The sequence below is a fragment of the Hyla sarda genome, chromosome 5, assembly GCF_029499605.1.
Source record: "Hyla sarda isolate aHylSar1 chromosome 5, aHylSar1.hap1, whole genome shotgun sequence".
Taxonomy (NCBI): Eukaryota; Metazoa; Chordata; class Amphibia; order Anura; family Hylidae; genus Hyla; species Hyla sarda.
The window spans coordinates 85,181,812-85,203,649 of NC_079193.1; positions in this window are offsets into that span (position 1 = coordinate 85,181,812).

Below are 21,838 nucleotides of genomic sequence, written 5' to 3' on the forward strand. Positions count from 1 at the left end.
AAATCTGTTTAACTTTCTGTCACCAGTTGGTTTAAAAAAAAAAAAAGTTTTTCACTGGAGTACCCCTTTAACCCCCTAAGGACCAGCCCATTTTACACCTTAGGACCAGAGCATTTTTTGCACATCTGACCACTGTCTCTTTACATAAATAATAACTCTGGAATGCTTTTAGTTATCATTCTGATTCCGAGATTGTTTTTTAGTACCATATTCTACTTTAACATAGTGGTAAAATTTTGTGCTAACTTGCATCCTTTCTTGGTGAAAAATCCCCAAATTTGATGAAAAATTTAAAAATTTAGCATTTTTCTAACTTTGAAGCTTTCTGCTTGTAAGGAAAATAGATATTCCAAATATATATATATTTTTTATTCACATATACAATATGTCTACTTCATGTTTGCATCATAAAATTGATGTGTTTTTACTTTTGGAAGACAGCATAGGGCTTCAAAGTTCAGCAGCAATTTTCCAATTTTTCACAAAATTTTGAACCTCGCTTTATTTCAGGGACCAGTTCAGGTTTGAAGTGGATTTGAAGGGTCTTTGTATTAGAAATACCCCACAAATGACCCCATTATAAAAACTACACCACCCAAAGTATTCAAAATGACATTCAGTAAGTGTTTTAACCCTTTAGGTGTTTCACAGGAATAGCAGCAAAGTGAAGGAGAAAATTCACAATCTTCATTTTTTACACTCGCATGTTCTTGTAAACCCAATTTTTGAATTTTTACAAGGGGTAAAAGAGAAAATGTATACTTATATTTGTAGCCCAATTTCTCTCGAGTAAGCACATACCTCATATGTCTATGTAAAGTGTTTGGCGGGCGCAGTAGAGGGCTCAGAAGCGAAGGAGCGACAAGGGGATTTTGGAGAGTACGTTTTGCAGAAATGGTTTTTGGGGGGCATGTTGCATTTAGGAAGCCCCTATGGTGCCAGAACAGCAAAAAGAAAACACATGGCATACCATTTTGGAAACTAGACCCCTTGGGGAATGTAACAAGGAATAAAGTGAACCTTAATACCCCACAGGTGTTTCACGACTTTTGCATATGTAAAAAAAAAATATATTTTTTCACTAAAATGTGTTTCCCCCCAAATTTCACATTTTTGCAAGGGTTAATAGCAGAAAATACCCCCCAAAATTTGTAACCCCATCTCTTCTGAGTATGGAAGCACCCCATAAGTTGGCCTGAAGTGCACTACGGGCAAACTACAATGCTCAGAAGAGGAGGAGCACCATTGAGCTTTTGGAAAGAGAATTCGTTTGGAATGGTAGTCAGGGGCCATGTGCATTTACAAAGCCCCCCGTGGTGCCAGAACAGTGGACCCCCCCCCACATGTGACCCTATTTTGGAAACTACACCCCTCACAGAATTTAATAAGTGGTGCAGTGAGCACTTACACCCCACTGGCGTTTGACAGATCTTTGGAACAGTGGGCTGGGCAAATGGAAAATTAAATTTTTCATTTTCACGGATCACTGTTCCAAAAATATGTCAGACACCTGTGGGGTGTAAATGCTCACTGTACCCCTTATTACATTACATGAGGGGTGTAGTTTCCAAAATAGGGTCACATTTGGGGGGGGGTCCATTGTTCTGGTACCATGGGGGCTTTGTAAACACAAGTGGCCTTCAATTCCGGACAAATTTTCTCTTCAAAATCCCAATGGTGCTCCTTCTCTTCTGAGCATTGTAGTGCACCCATAGAGCACTTTACACCCACATATGGGGTATGCTCTTACTCAGAGGAAATTGGGTTACAAATTTTGGGGGGCTTTTTTTTATTTTCCCTTGTGAAAATGAAAAATTTAGGGTGACACCAGCATTTTAGTGAAATTTTTTTTTTCATTTTCCCATCCAACTTTAATGAAAATTTGTCAAACACCTGTGGGGTGTTCAGGCTCACTATACCCCTTGTTACATTCCGTGAGGGGTGTCATTTCCAAAATGGGGTCACATGTGGGTATTTATTTTTTTGGGTTTATGTCAGAACCGCTGTAAAATCAGCCATCCCTGTGCAAATCACCAATTTAGGCCTCAAATGTACATGGTGCGCTCTCACTCCTGAGCCTTGTTGTGCGTCCGCAGAGCATTTTACGCCAACATATGGGGTATTTCCGTACTCAGGAGAAATTGCGTTACAAATTTTGGGGGTCTTTTTTTCCTTTTACCTCCCGTGAAAATAAAAAGTAAAGGACAACACCAGCATGTTAGTGTAAAAAAATGTTTTTTTTTACACTAACAGGCTGGTGTAGACCCCAACTTCTTTTTCATAAGGGGTAAAAGGAAAAAAAGCCCCCAAAATTAGTAGTGCAATTTCTCCCGAGTACGGCGACACCCCATATGTGGCACTAAACTGTTTCCTTGAAATACGACAGGGCTCAAAAGTGAGAGAGCGCCATGCGCATTTGAGGACTAAATTAGGGATTGCATAGGGGTGGACATAGGGGTATTCTACGCCAGTGATTCCCAAACAGGGTGCCTCCAGCTGTTGCTAAACTCCCAGCATGCCTGGACAGTCAGTGGCTGTCCAGAAATGCTGTGAGTTGTTGTTTTGCAACAGCTGGATGCTCTGTTTTGGAAACACTGCCGTACAATAAGTTTTAAAATTTTTTATTGGGGGGACAGTGTAAGGGGGTGTAAATGTAATGTTTTACCCTTTATTATGTGTAAGTGTAGTGTAGTGTAGTATTTTTAGGGTACGTTCACACTGGCGGAGGTTTACAGTGAATTTACCGCTAGGAGTTTGTGCTGCGGCGAAAAATTTGCCGCAGCTCATATTTGAAGCAGAAAACTTACTGTAAACCCGCCAGTGTGAATGTACATTCACATGGGGGGGGGGGGGGGGGGGGGGCAAACCTCCAGCTGTTTCAAAACTACAACTCCCAGCATGTACTGACAGATTGTGCATGCTGGGAGTTGTACTTTTGCATCAGCTGGAGGCACACTGGTTGGAAAACCTTCCGTTAGGTTCTGTTACCTAACTCAGTATTTTCCAACCAGTGTGCCTCCAGCTGTTGCAAAACTTCAACTCCCAGCATGTACTGATCGCCGAAAGGCATGCTGGGAGATGTAGTTATGCAACAGCTGGAGGGATCGCAACTACAACTCCCAGCATACAGAGACAGCTGTTTGCTGTTTAGGCATGCTGGGAGTTGCAGTTTTGCAACATCTGGAGAGCTATAGTTTAGAGACCACTGCACAGTGGTCTCCAAACTGTGGACCTCCAGATGTTGCAAAACTACAACTCCCAGCATGCCCAGACAGCAAACTGCTGTGTGGGCATGCTGGGAGTTGTAGTTTTGCAAGATCTGGAGGTGCACAGTATAGAGATCACTTTGCAGTGGTCTTAGACTTTAGACCTCCAGCTGTTGCAAAACTGCAACTCCCAGCAACCCTAAACAGCTCTCTGGGCATGCTGGGAGTTGTAGTTTTGCAACATCTGGAGGGTTACAGTTTAGAGACCACTATAGTGGTCTCAGACTGTAGCTCTCCAGATGTTGCTAAGTAACTCACCGGCTTCTGTTGGATCCAGGGAGCTGCGTCGCCGTCCTCTTCTTCCGCCGATCGTCGCCCGCTGCCGCCGCTGATCGTCGCCCGCTGCCGTCGCCGATGGGTAAGTGGATCTTCGGCGCCGGTCCCTGTCTGTTTCCCCATCCTGCCCCGCCTATTGTGGGTGGGCAGAACGGGGAAACCGAAAGTAAACCCCTCCGCCCCCGATCTGCTATTGGTGGTCGCGTCTAGACCACCAATAGCAGAGATAGGAGGGGTGGCACCTCTGCCACCTAACTCCTATCGCTACAGGGGGATCGTGGGTGTCTAGGACACCCGTGATCCCCCTTCTTTTCCGGGTCACCGGGTCACCATAGACCCGTAATGACCCGGAATCGGCGCAAATCGCAAGTGTGAATTCACTTGCGATTTGCGCCGATCGCCGACATGGGGGGGTCTAATGACCCCCCTGGGCATTTGCGCGGGGTGCCTGCTGATAGATATCAGCAGTCACCCCGGCCCGGTCCCTGCCAGGCGCGGCGGGGACCGAAATTCCCACGGGCGTACAGGTACGCCCTTGGTCCTTAAGTACCAGGAAGCAAAGGCGTACCTGTACGCCCTTGGTCCTTAAGAGGTTAAAGAGACAATGTAATGGAGCCAATGTAATAAAAACAGCATTGCCTTCAATGAAGTAATTGAAGAAATGTCCCATGAGTCTCATGGGTCTTGTTCTGACTTCCCAATAAAGTTATACAGATTTAGAAATTACTTCTATTCAAAAATCTTAATCCTTCCAGTATTTATCAGCTGCTGTATACTCCAGAGGAAGATGAGTAGTCGTTTCCTGTCAGTGCTCTCTGCTGCCACCTCTTTCAGGGTCATAAACTGTCCAGAGCATGAGCAAATCTCCTCTGCTCTGGACAGTTCCTGACAGGGACAGAGGTGGCAGCAGAGAGTATTGGTAAGACTGGAAAGAACTACACCACTTCCTCTGTAGTATACAGCAGCTGATAAGTACTGGAAAGATAAAGATATTTAAATAGAAGTAATTTACAAATCTGTATAACTCACTGGCACCAATTGATTTAAAAATATTTTTTTTTCCCCTCTGGCGTGCCCCTTTAATGTCTTATTGGCAGAGTGCTGACACCTGGTATCCCCACCAATCATCTGTTTGGCACAGCCACAACTCTGACATATACACCATTAGGGTACGTTCACATGCGCGGATTTTCGCAGCGTATTTAGCTGCGGATCCGCTGGTGAAGGCCCCGCTCTATGCTGTCTTTACATGTGCCTGCTGGTAGCGGCAATACGCCGCTACCAGCAGACACCCTGCAGCGATGTGCGCGGCGTACTCGCACATTGCAGCCGCTCTCCCTGCTCTGAGCTAGGCAGAGAGCTCCCGCGATGTGCGAGTATACTGCGACTCGCACATCTCAGTGTGTCTGCTCGCAGCGGCGTATTGCCGCTACCAGCAGGCACATGTAAAGCCAGCATAGAGCGGGGCCTTCACCAGCGGATTTGCAGCGTAAAATACGCTGTAAATCCGTGCGTGTGAATGTACCCTTCATGGGTCTGGAAACAATTAGCTCCATTAATTGTGTGGTGGTGCCAGGTTACTGCAGAGGTCACTTTAATTGGTGCTGTTCTGCAGTAACCCAGCGCCACCACTACACAACGTATGGAGAAGAGGCTTTTGGTCTAGAACACTATGTAATTTTGGTGCAACAGGCGTGAGTTAGTATCGGCACCCTGCCTGTGTATAGGTCATCAGTGGGTTTTCCTTAAAAAACCCTTTAACGTTTTTTTGTTTTTGTTTTTTTAATAATGTATTCCAAATATTTAGATTTGGTTCTCTGCTGACAATGTGTTCTGGAACAGCCCAAACAAGGATCAGGCAGTTTGGGTCATAACATATCCAAGCCCATATTTTGCCCAAAGGAACCAATCACAGCTTAGCTTTCATATCTTAACAAGCTCTGCTAAAATAAAAGCTGAGCTGTGATTGGTTCCTCTGGGCAAAATCAGACAGTTTTGGTTTCAGGCAGATTGATAAACCTGGGCTATCGTCACGATCGGTAAAATTTATCAAAACCTATGCAGAGGAAAAGTCCACCAGTTGCCCATAGTAACCAATCAGATCGCTTCTTTCATTTTTTGAAGGCCTTTTTGAACAATTCTGTTTTTTTTTTTTAACATACAACTTCCTTACTGTGAAAAATGTTTGTACCCACTAATGAAAGAAGCAAGCTGATTGGTTGCTATGGGAAACTGGGCAAGTTTTACTTTGCACAGGTTTTGATAAATCTACCCCAATATGATTTAACCCCTTAACAACCATGGATGTGTATACATATCCATGTGCCGTTAAGGTGGTATGACGCGAGCTCCCGACTAGAGCCCGCGTCATACTGGCCGGCCCCCAGCTGATTCCTGTAACTGGGGGCCGGCCTTAACAGCCGACATGCGGTTATTAACCCTTTAGATCGCCGTTGTCAAAGCTGACAGCGGCATCTAAAGGCCCCTTTACCCCTTTATTCCATCCCTGATGGTCGAGTGGGGTGGATCGCCCTCCCCCCCCCCATGCTGCGCGATCGCTGAGGTAGCTGGAGGGCTTACCTCTCCTTCACTGCCGGCTCCGGTGCACATAACGATAAAGCCTGGCAGGGCCAGGCTTTCTCAATCGAGCGCAGAGCACACAGATCAGTGTGGTTTTATACAACCACTTTGATCTGTATGAGGAATCATATTATTCCTCCTAAAAGTCCCCTAAGGGGACTAAAAGTGTAAAAAAAAAAGTTTACAAAAAGCTTAAAAACACTCACATTAACCCCTTCCTTATTAAAAGTTTAAATCACTCACTTTTCCCAAATTCCATATAAAAAATATATAAACATAATAAAAATAAGCATATGTGGTATCGCCGCGTGCGTAAATGTCCGAACTATAAAAATATATTGTTAGGCTGACTTTTATGTCCTCCCCAGAGTTTGAATCCACCCACTTAGATGATGTTTGACGCCGTTCTTTCTGGGACGGTTCTGACTTGACTGGTCGTAAGCTTCGTACTTGTTGGAGGGAATTCTGTAGTTGTGAGTGTCCTACAAGGTAAGTTCTTCTTTTTTTTTTACTAGATCACTCTTTTTCTTCCTCACCTTCTGAGGAGTCATCCTGCTGCTGCTATTCTTCTTCTTCTTTCCCACTTGTTTCTTGTCCTCCCCCTCTTCTTCTCTCTCTTTCTCCTCTTACCCTATGGTTCCCTCCATTTCTCCCTGGCCTTTTTCCTGCCTTCACTTCCCCCTCCTCTTACTTTCTTGCTCTCTTTCTGCTTTACGATCCTATTTCCCCCCCCCTTCCTCCCATCCCCCTTGCCCCATTCCCCTCCCCCTTCCAACTCCCCCCCCCCTCGTTCCCCTGCCACCCCTCCTCCTAGCCCTGTCCCTGAGATGCTTCCTGCTCCCCCACCCCCTATCTCTCATATGTACTCCAGTGGACGTGTACTGAGATGTGATTATACGACTGTCATTTTTTGCTTGTGTTGCAATCCCTAGCTGAGATGCTGCGACCCTGCCTTGTGTTGACCCGTACCGTGGTCTTCTGACGCTTACTTTTTCTTTCTGTTTGTATGCATATCTTGACGTTTCGCTGAGACCCTTGGTTTGTATTTTCGTTCGACCAATGTTGTCTTCGGAATAGCAGCTGAAGCCATTATTTACATTTACGATTATATGAGAATGGGGATAGGGCCCTGTTTATTTACTGTTATGTGCGTGTACACATTATTTTTTTTTGCATCTCTTTTGTATTATTATTTGCAAAACCTTAATAAACCTTTACTTAAAAAAAAAATATATATATATATATATATATATATATATATATATTGTTAATTAAGCCACACGGTCAATTGCGTGCGCACCAAAAAATTCCAAAATACAAAATAGCGTATTTTTGGGCACTTTTTATACCATAAAAAAAGGAATAAAAAGTGATCAAAAAGTCAGATCAAAACAATATTAGTACCGATCAAAACTTTAGATCACAGCGCAAAAAGATGAGCCCTCATTCTAACCTGTACGCGGAAAAATAAAAAAGTTATAGGGGTCAGAAGATGACAATTTTAAAGGGTATCTTTCATCAAAAAAACCTTAATATATTATAGATTAATGTGTGCAGAATAACTTTCCAATAGCATGTTATTAAAAAATATGCTTCTTTCTATTTAATTTTCCACTTTGAAAACATGACCACTAGGGGTCTCCCTACCAGTCCTTTTTTATAGATTTCAGACTCATGCTGGAGTCCTAAATCTCAGACTGCAGCCGGGACACAGACAAACTCCTGGCAGGGAGCAGTGCTGAGTTTGTCTGTGTCCCGGCTGCAGTTTGAGATTTAGGACTCCAGCATGAGTCTGAAATCTATAAAAAAGGAATGGTAGGGAGACCCCTAGTGGTCATTTTTCAAAGTGGAAAATTAAATAGAAAGAAGCATATTTTTCAATAACATGCTATTGGAAAGTTATTCTGCATACATTAATCTTTAATATATCAAAAGTTTTTTTGATGAAAGGTACCCTTTAAATGTATACATTTTCCTGCATGTAGTTATGATTTTTTCCAAAAGTACGACAAAATCAAACCTACATAAGTAGGGTACCATTTTAATCGTATGGACCTACAGAATAAAGATAAAGTTTCATCTTTACTGAAAAATGTACTGAGTAGAAACGGAAGTCCCCAAAATTTACAAAATGGTGTTTTTTCTTAAATTTTGTCGCACAATGATTTTTTCCCCCTTTCGCCGTAGATGTTTGGGTAAAATGACTGATGTTATTACTAAGTAGAATTGGTGGCACAAAAAATAAGCCCTCATTTGGATTTGTAGGTGCAAAATTGAAAGGTATATGATTTTTAAAAGGTGAGGAGGAAAAAACGAAACTGCAAAAACAGAAAAATGCTTGGTCCTTAAGGGGTTAAAGGGGTTATCCAGTTTTAGAAAAACAGAACCAATTTCTTTCAGAAACAGCACTCCTCCTCTCCTCTCAGGTTGTGTGTGGTATTATACATTGAACATTGAAGTAAATCAAGCCTAGTTGTAATACCTGAAAACAAAGAAAAAGAGTCAAGGAGAATTGCACTCACCATCCACAAGTTTTATTCGTCAGAGTGTGGGCATATATAGCAGGCATTCTAGCCGAAGCGCTCGTTAGCGCGAAACAACTTGTCCCGTTGTGCCCCTGCCTCCGCTATATGTGCCCGTACTCTGACGAATAAAACTTGTGGATGGTGAGTGCAATTCTCCTTGACTCTTTTTCTTTGTTGATTACATCTATGCCTCACCTGCACTGCCATTATTCCGCAATTCTACATAGACCCTAGTTCTGCAGTGCGGGATCTACACCACTCCAGTTCTACTTGTTGTAATACTTCACACAACCTGATGACAGATGTGATCTGTAAGGACAAAAAGGAAAAGACCAGAGGACAGCGTCTTGTGCGTTACCCTAGATCAGTGTTTCCTAACCAAGGTGCCTTCAGGTGTTGCAAAACTACAACTCCCAGCATGTCTGGACAGCCTTTGGCTGTCCAGGCATGCTGGGAGTTGTAGTTTTGCAACACCTGGAGGCACCCTGGTTGAGAAACACTGCCCTAGATATAGGGGTCCTCTAAGCGGGGATTTATATGAAGAAGGGGTACAACCTCGAAACATGCCATTGGTGTATAGAATAAAAGTTTAAGTTATCTCTATAATTCTACACTTCTTGACAATTCTTTTAAAAGAATTGTTTTTGGAAGAAATTAGCTCTGTTTTTCTATTACTGCATAACTCCTTTAAAGGGGTACTCCGCCCCTAGACATTTTATCCCCTATCCAAAGGATAAGGGGATAAGATGTCAGATCGCAGGGGTCCCGCTGCTGGGGACCCCCGGGATCTACCATGCAGCACCCACCTTTAGCGGCTTCCGGAACCGCTGGAGGTCCTCAGGCTGAGTCCATCTCGACCACGAGGACGGAGCATAGTGACGTCACGGCTCCGCCCCGTGTGACATCACGCTACGCCAACTCAATGCAAGTCTATTGGAGGGCGTGACAGCTACCACGCCCCCTCCCATAGGCTTGCATTGAGGGGCGGAGCGTGATGTTACACGGGTCGGAGCCGTGGCGTCACAATGCTCTGTCCCCGTGATTGCCAGTAATCAGACCCGGAGCAAACACACTCCGGGGACTGATTCTAATGGGATCCTTTGGATAGGGGATAAGATGTCTTAGCGCCAGAGTACCCCTTTAATGGCCATTTTATTGTATCTAACCTCGTCTAGCTATATATATTATCTGCACTTTTTTTTGTAACAATAAAAAGCTTTACTGCCTTTGATAATGCTTCAAACAGGGCATAAACAATGATGAAATAGCATTGTATTATATACAGTACATCTCTCAGGGTATAGAAAATGTAAACTTAGGTGCAGGATAAGCTTTTCTCTACAGCCTCCCATCACACCATTAATGGCACTGACCCAAGGTTTTCATAGAGATAAAATGTATCAGAGATTAGGACTGATTTTGGTAAAGTACACATTTTAATGATTCTAGACAAAACTGAATAATGTTGTTGACCATATCCTTTGCTTGATTGCTGAAGCGCTCGATATTTTAGAGTGTCAATTCATCACTGTCCACCTGGTTGTACTTAACACTTTCTCCTGCCTCCAGCATGTCCAATGAAAGACATTTTCTGTGTCATTTAATATATGCTTTTACAAAGGGGTCAACAGGGCATCGTGTAGGATCATGCATCGTAATTTCTAGCCGCTCATTTACACTCATTATTTATACTTATAGTAACATGTGTTCCTGTTCAGCATAGGAAATGTACACCCTGCACTTGAAATATATTGCAACCTTCTCCTAATGAGACAGTCACTAACTTTCAATGGGTTTCCTTCTGGAAATTAAAATTAAATTACAATTGCATCAGATGGACATACCATATGCGATAGTTCGTATTTTGGTGAGTTAAAGGGTTTATCTCATGAAGACACGGGACATATGGAAAACATAGGACCCCCCCCCCCCTATATGAGCCATAAAGCGAAATACCATTAATTTTTTTTTCTATAGAATAAAAAAAAGTATTCAGGAGTATACTGGCCTAACCAGAATGCTGTTTCCACATATGCTGGGTGCATCGGGGCCTATGGATACAGTCGGTGTGTGCCTATAACCCAAATATGAAGAAAACATGAGGTGTAAACAGGCCTTTAGGGAATTGTTGCAGCTTTTTCCTGAGTAGGAGTAGTTGTTAAAGGTGTACTTCACCCCTTGACATCTTATCCCCATCCAAAGGATAGGGGATAAGATGTCTGATCGCAGGGGTCCCCCAGACATCCCCCAGACGCTGGATGACTGGCGATGTGGGGCAGAGGCTCGTGACGTCACACCCCCTCCGATAGACTTGCATTGAGGGGGCGTGGCCATGACATCAAAAGCGGGGTGCGGCAGTGATGTCACGAGCCTCCGGCACTGAACTGATCAGACATCTTATCCCGTATCCTTTGGATAGGTGATAAGATGTCTAAGGGCGGAGTACCCCTTGAAGTTGTGTGGCCATGCTACAGATGAAATGGATCCATGCTTTTAGCTATATTACTAGTGTTTCTTTAAAGTGTCTTGTCTTTTATTTTGGTCAGTCTGATCATTTATGCTTCATGTAGAAGATTTGGCTTAATATTCTAAAGACTCCACTTGTTTTTCTTCTTTTCACAGTATTCTCAAAAGTCTTTCTACACCAAAGTTTGTGAGGCTATATTTTGGCTTTGAGCAGATCGTCAACCTAGCATATGGAGTCATATATTGCATGCAGGTCCGGTTTTAAGCTTAGCGCGACCCTCGGCAAAATCAAAAGTGGGGCCCCAAAAGTCATAATAGTGCACTAACCAGATTTGCACATTTTTGGTCACTTCAAATAAAAAATATCTAAAAAGCAATTGAAAAGTCCCATCAAAGCAAAAAGGATACCAATAAAAAACTACAAGTCACAGCGCAAAAAATGACCCTTATACATCCCCATGTAAAGAAAAATAAACGAGTTATAGGGATCAGAATAGTACAATTTTAAGCATACCCATTTTTGTACAAAAATGTAAGTAGTAAAAAAAAAAAAACCTACATAAATTGGGTATTGTGGAAACCGTATGGACCTACAAAATAGAGACAGTGTGTTGTTTTTACTGAAAGGGGCACTGCATAGAAACAGATGTCCCAAACTTTTACAAAATGGCGTAATATTGAGGTTCTGAACCAGTGCGTGGTATGACACGGCATGCCTGCTATCCATCACCACTACAAGCAGCCACTGCTCTTTGTGGCAGAGGGCACCACCACCATCGCGCCTGATCCTAAGGTGGTGAGGGTGGTGTGATGGAGTTTCATGCGCCCCAGACAAATTTGCGTACACTCCACCACTCAGGTTTCCGGACATTTCCAAACCGGCTCTTCAATATACATTTCTTCCCTCCACCTCCTTGCTGTGTATTACTGGCTACTGCATGTGTGCTGCTGCGGCCTCTGATCCTCCCACCTGCCTGACTTCCATCATCCTGACAGTTTTCTCACACCCATCATCCTCACACTAAGGCCCCTTACACACTGCCGTTGCTACCCATTGAGAACGGCCATTAAAGTCTCTTTTTTTTTCTGATGAATTTAACGGTCGTTCTTGTGACGGGGAGCAAATGGCAACAACGGGTCCCGGAGGCTCCCATTTACTATTAGGAGGGGCTGCCGGGCGGCGTGATTTTTAGATGGAATTAGCAGGAGAAAAAGAGGGAACAAGCAGTAATTTTTCTCCCGCTATTTCCCCAGGCTCCCCCGTGTGCTAAAGAAGCCTAACCACACTCTCATCATCCTCCCACTATCCCCAAACACACAGAGACATATACGCATTTATATCCAAGAGTATACCTTTATAGACATTGCATACTATACTTATACACACACACAGATCTTTATTTATTTGGAGATACCTGAGTATAATCATGTTGATGTAATAATAATTTAAGAAATATTTATACATCGCTATATGCATTTACACAGTGACCCCCCCCCCGACCTACGATGGCCCCGACATATGATGAAATCGACATAAGATGGCCTCTCAGAGGCCATCGCATGTCGATGTCAGCATCGACATACAATGCTTTTTTATGTCGGGGCCATCGCATTAAGTGCTATCCGGCAGCGCCAAATGCTTAAGCTGCTGCCGGATAGCAGCTTAATGTTCCCCGTGTGGTGCGGTAAGTATTACTTACCCCTCCACGATGCTCCGGGGTGCCCTCCGGGTCCAGCGCTGGTCTTCCGGTGTCTTCTCGGCCTTCTCCGATGACGTCAATACGCTGCTGTGCACGTCATCCAATAGGAATGGCGTACGCAGTGGCGTAATGACGTCGCTACGCAGGCCCAGTAAGGCCTTGCGGAAGACAGAAGAGGACCGGAGAAGACAGAAGAGGACCGGAGAAGACAGAAGAGGACCGGAGAAGACAGAAGAGGACCGGAGAAGACAGCAGGGGACCGGAGAAGACAGCAGAGGACCGGAGAAGACAGCGGAGAGCCCAGCGGAGGCCCGGGGTCACCATCGGGTGCGGCGGGGACAGGTGAGTACAGCTTCCTATACTTTACATTGCACGGATCCCTCAACATACGATGGATTCGACAAAAGATGGCTCATTTGGAACGAATTACCATCGTATGTTGAGGGACCACTGTATATGTACACACACATATATATCAGTGTTTTACAAACATTGTATTGAAAGCTTTTAAAAAACTACAACTCCCCGTATGCCCAGACCGGCTTTTGCTGACCGGCCATGCTGGGAGTTGTAGTTTTGCAACAACTAGAGAAACTCTCTAAAACACTTGTATGTAAACACTAATGTATGTATATCTCTCTCTCTCTCTCTATATATATATTTATAATTATCTATCAGTGTTTTCCAAACTGTGTGACGCCAGCTGCTGCACAACTGTCAGGGCATGCTGGGAGCTGTAGTTTTACAAAGAGCTTGCAACACATTAGTCCTTATAAGAGTGTTGTGTAGGTTTCTTTGTTGGTTTTAATTCCCTACAATTTATTTTCCACAATATTTACAAAGGTTTCCCTACATTTTCCACTTTCCCTACACTTTGCTTTTTTTTACACATACTCTGATCTGTCTGGTTTTCCTCAGCTGAAATCCACCACATTTTCTGTGGAAACCTTAGTAAATATGTTGGATTTTTGTGAAAATGCCGGGAACACGCCCCTTTTCCAGACATCCCTTTTTGGGTTTTCTTACCAAAATGGAGAGTTAGTCGGGATTTTTTCAATTCTGGTGCAAATTCTGGCACAAAGTCTGCCGCAAGGCGACAGAATCTGGCGCACAACCCGACAAAACATGTCAGGTTTGCAATAGTAAATGAGGGCCATTGTTTGATAAATACTGAGATATACAGTACAGACCATAAGACACATCTTCTCATTCAAAGAGTTTTCTTTATTTTCATGACAATGAAAATTGTAGATTCACACTGAAGGCATCAAAACTATGAATTAACACATGTGGAATTATAGACATAACAAAGTGTGAAACAACTGAAAATATGTCATATTCTAGGTTCTAGCCACCTTTTGCTTTGATTACTGCTTTGCACACTCTTGGCATTCTCTTCAAGAGGTAGTCACCTGAAATGGTCTTCCAACAGTCTTGACGGAGTTCCCAGAGATGCTTAGCACTTGTTGGCCCTTTCACCTTCATTGGGTTCAGGTCTGGTGACTGTGGAGGCCAGGTCATCTGGTGCAGAACCCCATCACTCTCCTTCTTGGTCAAATAGCCCTTACACAGCCTGGAGGTGTTTGGGATCATTGTCCTGTTGAGAAATAAATGATGGTCCAACTAAACGCAAACCAGATAGAATAGCATGTCGCTGCAAGATGCTGTGGTAGCCATGCTGGTTCAGTATGCCTTCAATTTTGAATAAATCCCCAACAGTGTCACCAGCAAAGCACCCCCACACCATCACACCTCCTCCATGCTTCACGGTGGGAACCAGGCATTTAGAGTCCATCCGTTCACCTTTTCTGCATCTCACAAAAACACGGTGGTTGGAACCAAAGATCTCAAATTTGGACTCATCAGACCAAAGCTCAGATTTCCACTGGTCTAATGTCCATTCCTTGTGTTCTTTAGCACAAACAAGTTTCTTCTGCTTGTTGCCTGTCCTTAGCAGTGGTTTCCTAGCAGATATTCTACCATGAAGGCCTGATTCACACAGTCTCCTCTTAACAGTTGTTCTAGAGATGTGTCTGCTGCTAGAACTCTGTGTGGCATTGACCTGGTCTCTAATCTGAGCTGCTGTTAACCTGCGATTTCTGAGGCTGGTGACTCGGATGAACTTATCCTCCGCAGCAGAGATGACTCTTGGTCGTCCTTTCCTGGGGCGGTCTGCATGTGAGCCAGTTTCTTTGTAGCTCTTGATGGTTTTTGTGACTGCACTTGGGGACACATTCCACCTAGAATATGACATATTTTCAGTTGTTTCACACTTTTTTGTTATGTCTATAATTCCACAAGTGTTAATTCATAGTTTTGATGCCTTCAGTGTGAATCTACAATTTTCATAGTCATGAAAATAAAGACAATAAAGAATTAACCTGTCATATGGACTGTTGCCTGCATCTGTCCAAGGAGTAAAAGCGCCGTATGGTAATTCCTGTTTTCCTGGATTTTATCCACCACTTTTCATGAAAATAAAGAAAACTCTTGTGTGTCCAAACTTTTGGTCTGTACTGTATTTCAGTGCAAAATTACAACTCCCAGCATGCCTGGACATGACATGGATGTCTGGGCATGCTGGGAGTTGTAGTTTTGAAACAGCAGGCAACACACTGTTTGGAAAACACATGAAGAAAAAATGTATATACACATATTTTTTTCTGTGTTTCCAGTGTGTGCCAGCTGTTTCAAAACTTCAACTCCCAGCATGCCTGGACATCCATATCCTGTTGCTATCTCTCTCTCTCTCTCTCTCTCTCTCTCTCTCTCTCTCTCTCTCTCTCTCTCTCTCTCTCTTTTATATATTTGCTAATAATAAACTTTAGGAGTCAATTGACACCTAATTGACACCTCCAAGATAGCCGATGATTAGTGTTGAGCGGCATAGGCCATATTCGAATTCGCGAATATTCGCGAATATATGGACGAATATTCGTCATATATTCGCGAATATTCGCATATTCGTTATATTCTCGATATATTTTCGCATATGCGAACATTCGCGTATGCGAAAATTTACATATGTGAATATTAGCACATACAAAATTAGCATACGCGAACATTCGCATATGCGAATATTAGCATATACTAATTTTCGCATATGCGAATTTTCGCACGCCAGTCTCACACAGTAGTATTACAGCCTTCTTTACACCACACAAGCTGGAAGCAGAGAGGGGTGATCACTGTGATGTGTACTGTGAAGAAAAAAAAAAAGAATATTCGTAATTACGAATATATAGCGCTATATTCACGAAATTCGCGAATTCGCGAATATGCGATATTCGCGAATAATATTCGAATTGCGAATATTCGTGAGCAACACTACCGATGATGTGAAGCTGCACTGTGGCAGTATAGTTCCCCCACATTAGGTTGGCAATATAGTTCCCCCACATTAGGTTGTAGTTCCCCCACATTAGGTTGGCAGTATAGTTCCCCCACATTAGGTTGGCAGTATAGTTCCCCCACATTAGGTTTTAGTTCCCCTGCATTAGGTTGGCAGAATAGTTCCCCCATATTAGGTATGGCAGTATAGTTCCCTCACAATAGGTTGTAGTTCCCCCATATTAGGTTGGCAGTATATTTTCCCCACATTAGTTTGTACTTCCCCCACATTAGGTTGTCAGTATAGTTTCCCCACATTAGGTTGTCAGTATAGTTCCCCCACATTAGTTTGTAGTTCCCCCATAGTAGCTAGGCAGTAGCTAGGCAGTAGCTAGGGGTGGGGGGGGGGGGGGCAATTTCCCCGTTGCTCCCCCCCTGCTGGATCTGCCACTGAGCAGCACGCAGTGGGTGCCCTGGGGGATGGGGGCCCTGGGCAATTGCTCAGTTTGCCCCGCCATACTGCCAGCCCTGATTGCATGCAATACTTCATGGGAAAAAATTCTGCAATATTACACTCAGAAGGTCAGAAGGAGTCGCTGCCACCTATTGGAGTTAGCCTTAACAAAAACTTTTGACATAATGTAGGTAATACTATTATACTTGTAATATACATTGATTACATTTTTTTTTTAAATATTTTTGAGTGAAAAAATGTTGTCCCTGCAGCTATTGCCTGTGTGTCTCTGTGAGTCCGAATACAGGAAGTGAGGGCAGGACAAGCAGGGCTCTGTGAGGCTCCTGGCTTGTTAATCATCCTGCTTTGTGAGTCAGGAGCATGTCACAGAGCCTCAGTGCACAGAGCCCTGCTTGTCCTCAGTGTACAGAGCTCTGCTTTTCCTCAGTGCACAGAGCCCTGCTTGTCCTCAGTGTACAGAGCCCTGCTTGTCCTCAGTGCACAGAGCCCTGCTTGTCCTCAGTGCACAGAGCCCTGCTTGTCCTCAGTGCACAGAGCCCTGCTTGTCCTCAGTGTACAGAGCCCTGCTTGTCCTCAGTGTACAGAGCCCTGCTTGTCCTCAGTGCACAGAGCCCTGCTTGTCCTCAGTGCACAGAGCCCCGCTTGTCCTCAGTGCACAGAGCCCCGCTTGTCCTCAGTGTACAGAGCCCCGCTTGTCCTCACTGCACAGAGCCCTGCTTATCCTCAGTGCGCAGAGCCCTGTTTGTCCTCAGTGTACAGAGCCCTGCTTGTCCTCAGTGTACAGAGCCCTGATTGTCCTCATTGTACTAACCAATGTATATTAAAAATATACATATAATGATGTGGTGTCCCAATACCGTATTGCATCCAGTACCTAGTGTAGAGGTCCCCAAAGTCAGAGTAACTACGTTCAGGTAGGGTTTCTCAGGTGGGACAGCCCCTAGTCGCCTCTCCTTAAGTCTAACTGTAATGTTAATAAATGTATATATTAATAATTATATCTATATTTTATAGAAATGTATAGTACTTACCTTGTTCAGCATTGCAGGACCTTCGGTCATGTGACCATGCTAGTAACTTCTATGGTATGTTGCAGGACCTTAGGAGGTCCTTTGGTCACGTGTTACCCACAAATCTCTGTAATGGTGATTGACATCAGTATGGACCAATTAGCGTTAGTCCAGCCCCTGCCCATATAAGGGAGCTGCGTCCAATTATTGCTCTCTTGGGTTGCTGCTCTCGTGGATACGGGACTAACAGGACGGTGTGCTACTCAACTTTCAAAGACACCCTAGGCCTCAAAACCTACGGCCTCAGCAGAACTAAAAATCGTGAGTTTTACTCTAATTCCTGCTAATGCTAGCGTGACTACTGGACCGCAACTAATTCCCCTAAATCCAGTGGAACAGCGCAATATCTTTAAAGACTCTTAATGCTAAAGTCACAACCATTGTCAATCTCCAAAAGAAGCGGTTGTTATGCTAAGAGACTGTTATGTTAATGAAGTGTACAGAAAATCTTCAGTAAAAGTTAACGCTGTTTACAGAAGCTCACCGATTGTGGACAGTCCATTATTATTATCTACCTCAAACCTATTACCATCTACCTCCCTATCGTTCCTCGGAAGGGCGGCGGTAGGAAAAGCTTTATAGAGGAGCCCTCACCCTGGCGTCACGAATAGCAAGGGTTAACAAGCACCCTTTGATTACTGCACAGCTACACTCCCCATACCCTACACCCCCCAGGCTATCACAATGGTATTATGTCTACATTTTATAAAATGTTTTTGTTAATGGCTAGTACACTTTAAAATGCCTTGATACATGACTGGGGATTATATACTTAGACAGAATCTCTCCCAGAAAGGAAAATTTCCTATCTGGATTAAGCAATTTTTGCTTTCATTTTCCACATGCAGCAAGAGCCTGGCTGAGGCGGGTCATCTCATTCTAAAACACATCTATATGAGAGTCTGTATGTTTTGCAAGCAGTGTGTGGATCTTTACACTGTGTGCCAGTGCAGAGGTGAGAAGTGCTGAAGAAAAACAGGTGGGCACATTGCTCAGCTTAGTGTGACTGGCTGTTCATTTTAGGGATTGGTGGGGGTCTCAGCACTTGGACTCATACTTTTATTATTATTATTTATTTTTCATAGAAGTTAATATACATAGCTTGAGTATGACACAGCAAGTGACAGAATGATACCGAGGAAGAGAGGTACCTGCCTGCTAGGGCTTAAGATGTACAAGGGGAGAAGAAAGAAATAGTAGGTGAGGGGGACAGCTGGATATCTGTTATCTGTGAAAACTTCTCACATCTCGCTAGGACATGGCAAGTATCTTTAAAGTATCTGTTCACTTTTTTTAGACCTATTGTACACAAAACGACACTAAAAATATATGTAGAGCATTTAGTCATAATAGTGAGAGATAGAATAATATGGGCTTAAATTTATACTAAGCAAGTCATTTTTTTCCTAGCAAACTTTTTCTAGTACTCCAGGCTTCTGGGCCCCGATATAAAAACTGTAACAGCGCCCCTTGTGCCATTTATAATACTAGGCCCTAATGGGGCAGATGTGCCTTGGGGCCCCTTAGGCACTAGGTCCCCACTGCATCTGCTACCTCTGCAACCCCTATAGTTACATCCCTGTTTATGTCTACTATCATTGTCCTAGTACAGCAGGAAAACCAAATTGTGAGTACACCTCCATTGATCTACTTTAGTCAATATCAGATGTTGTACTAATCCCATAGTGAGGTTTGGATGCTGTTTAAATTCGATTGCAATGATACCATCCACGGTAAAGCTTTTATTTCATTTCTCCTAAATAAAACCCATATATATTACCTGTTACTCTGGTGATACATCGAACCACATAGGGGGTTTACATTAACTTTCAAAATCTTAATTCATCAATCCAACAAAGTCTGTAACCCACAGACTCAGCTCTCGCCACAGACAAATGGCTGCACAAATTTAGAATCAATCATTAACAGATTAGCTGTTGGTGCAAAGTAAATAGCAATCACCTTATTAGGCTTCAGTCAGAGTGAGATAAAGGAGTGGAGTTATTGGAAATGAGGATGTATGCTATGCTGATGGTGCAGAACAGAGGGAGCCGTTTCTTTGTTGCAGCTGTCGCTGGCTCTGAGCTTCGAATAAGCAACACCCAATCCAGCCCCGTCAAACGGCTGCAAGGCACTTGTTTCCTATCGGTATATATTTTAATTATAAAGTCATTTCACTGACACTTTATTTCATTAATTCGCTACTGAATCATTGCTGTCCTTAGCGATGTTGAGGGCCGACGGGTTTTATGACGATAGAAAGCTTCAGGCCAGTAATATAATACAATGTCATGTGGTGGGTTCATTTTCTGTAACACTAGCATGCACTTATTCAAGCTAATTAAGTAAATTCAGCCAGACATAAGAGTGCCATGCATGCACTGCCTGCCTCCACATTGTTTTATGCTGCATTCTCCTGTCTCTCGAGGCACAATGTAATTGAAACACTAACTTATTACTGAGAGAGTCATAACAAATTGCTTCAGAAGGTTTTACTTAGAGACTGGCATCACATTGTTACATACATAACCGAAAACAATATATGGCGTATAAATCTCGCAGTAAAAGCAGACCTATGGCTTTAAATACTATGCTCTTATTAGGGAATTACTGTCAACAATTTCTGGGGCCCATCGAGAGCTTACATATTATCTAGCTGTGGAAATTCTACCTTGAGGCTTTATGAACACAGCGGTGCCATAGGTATTTTTCGGAAGCGATACTTTTATGAATAGCATATGATTGATATAGTAATATTTGGTTATGATCCCTTAAACCTGTGATCTCACTTGTCTGTGATTTTCCAAATTCATCAATACCCTTCTAATAGAGGGGAAAGTGTATAATGGCCATGAAGAAAGGGCACACAAACACTGTGATGTGTGGAAGGTCTCTCTTCAAAAACCCTGCTCATCCTTTATTTATAGGTCCCCATTAGAACATTCCCATAAGGTCTTTTGCCCTATAGCATGATACCTTTAGGGTGTCGTCTCCATCAGAATACAGGGGCTTTGCACAAAGCAATATGTGGTCTTCTAGGGTGCCAAATCTGTAACAAAAACAGTTCAAAATGAAGGATCACAGCGCAGTCCAGAGAAGTTTTAGCTGCTTTATTAAATCACTAATAATAATGTTCTGACGATAGACAGGCAGATATTTGTATTATTCCCCACCCGTACAGATGATATGAAAAAACATAACTATTTGCTTAAAGGAGAATGTTATTTTGGTAGACCTATATCTGTGTCGACCAAGGCTGGTGTCCCCTGACTCCCTCCTTACCCTATGCAGTGTAAATGGTTAATTATATCTAATACAATCTATTGTATTGTATATATTTACTGTTCTGTGCCTTTAAATGCTGTTGTTACGCCGAGCGCTCCTGGTCCCTGCTCCTCCCCGGAGCGCTCACGGCGTTCTCCTCGCTGGAGCGCTGCACTGTCACTGCCGGCGGGGATGCGATCCATGTAGCGGGAGGCGCCCGCCCGCGGGTCGCATCCCAATCTACTCACCTGTCCCCTACCCCGGCTGTCACATCCTGGCGCGCGTGGCTCCGCTCTCTAGGGCGCGCGTGCGCCAGCTCTCTAAGATTTAAAGGGCCAGTGCACCACTAATTGGTGCCTGGCCCAATCAGTGTCAATTAGCTTCCCTGCTCCATCTGTATATAAACCCAGTTCCCCTTCCTGTCCTTGCCGGATCTTGTTGCCTCAGTGCCTAGTGAAAGCGTTTTGTGAGTGCCCTTACCAGTGTTACCATACCTTCTGCCGTTGCCCTTGACTACGAACCTTGCCGCCTGCCCTGACCTTCTGCTACGTCTGACCTCGCCTCTGTCTAGTCCTCCTGTACCACGCCAGTCTCAGCAGTCAGTGAGGTTGAGCCGCTACCGGTGGACACGACCTGGTTGCTACCGCCACAGCAAGACCATCCCGCTTTGCGGTGGGCTCTGGTGAAAACCAGTAGTTACTTAGAACCGGTCCACCGGTACGGTTCATGCCAATCCCTCTCTGACATAGAGGATTCACCATCAGCCTGCCGAATCCTGACAGTAGATCCGGCCATGGATCAGCTGAGGTGCCACTGCCAAGTCTCGCTGACCTCGCCACCGTGGTTGCCCAACAAGGACAACAGCTGTTGCAGTTGACCACCATGC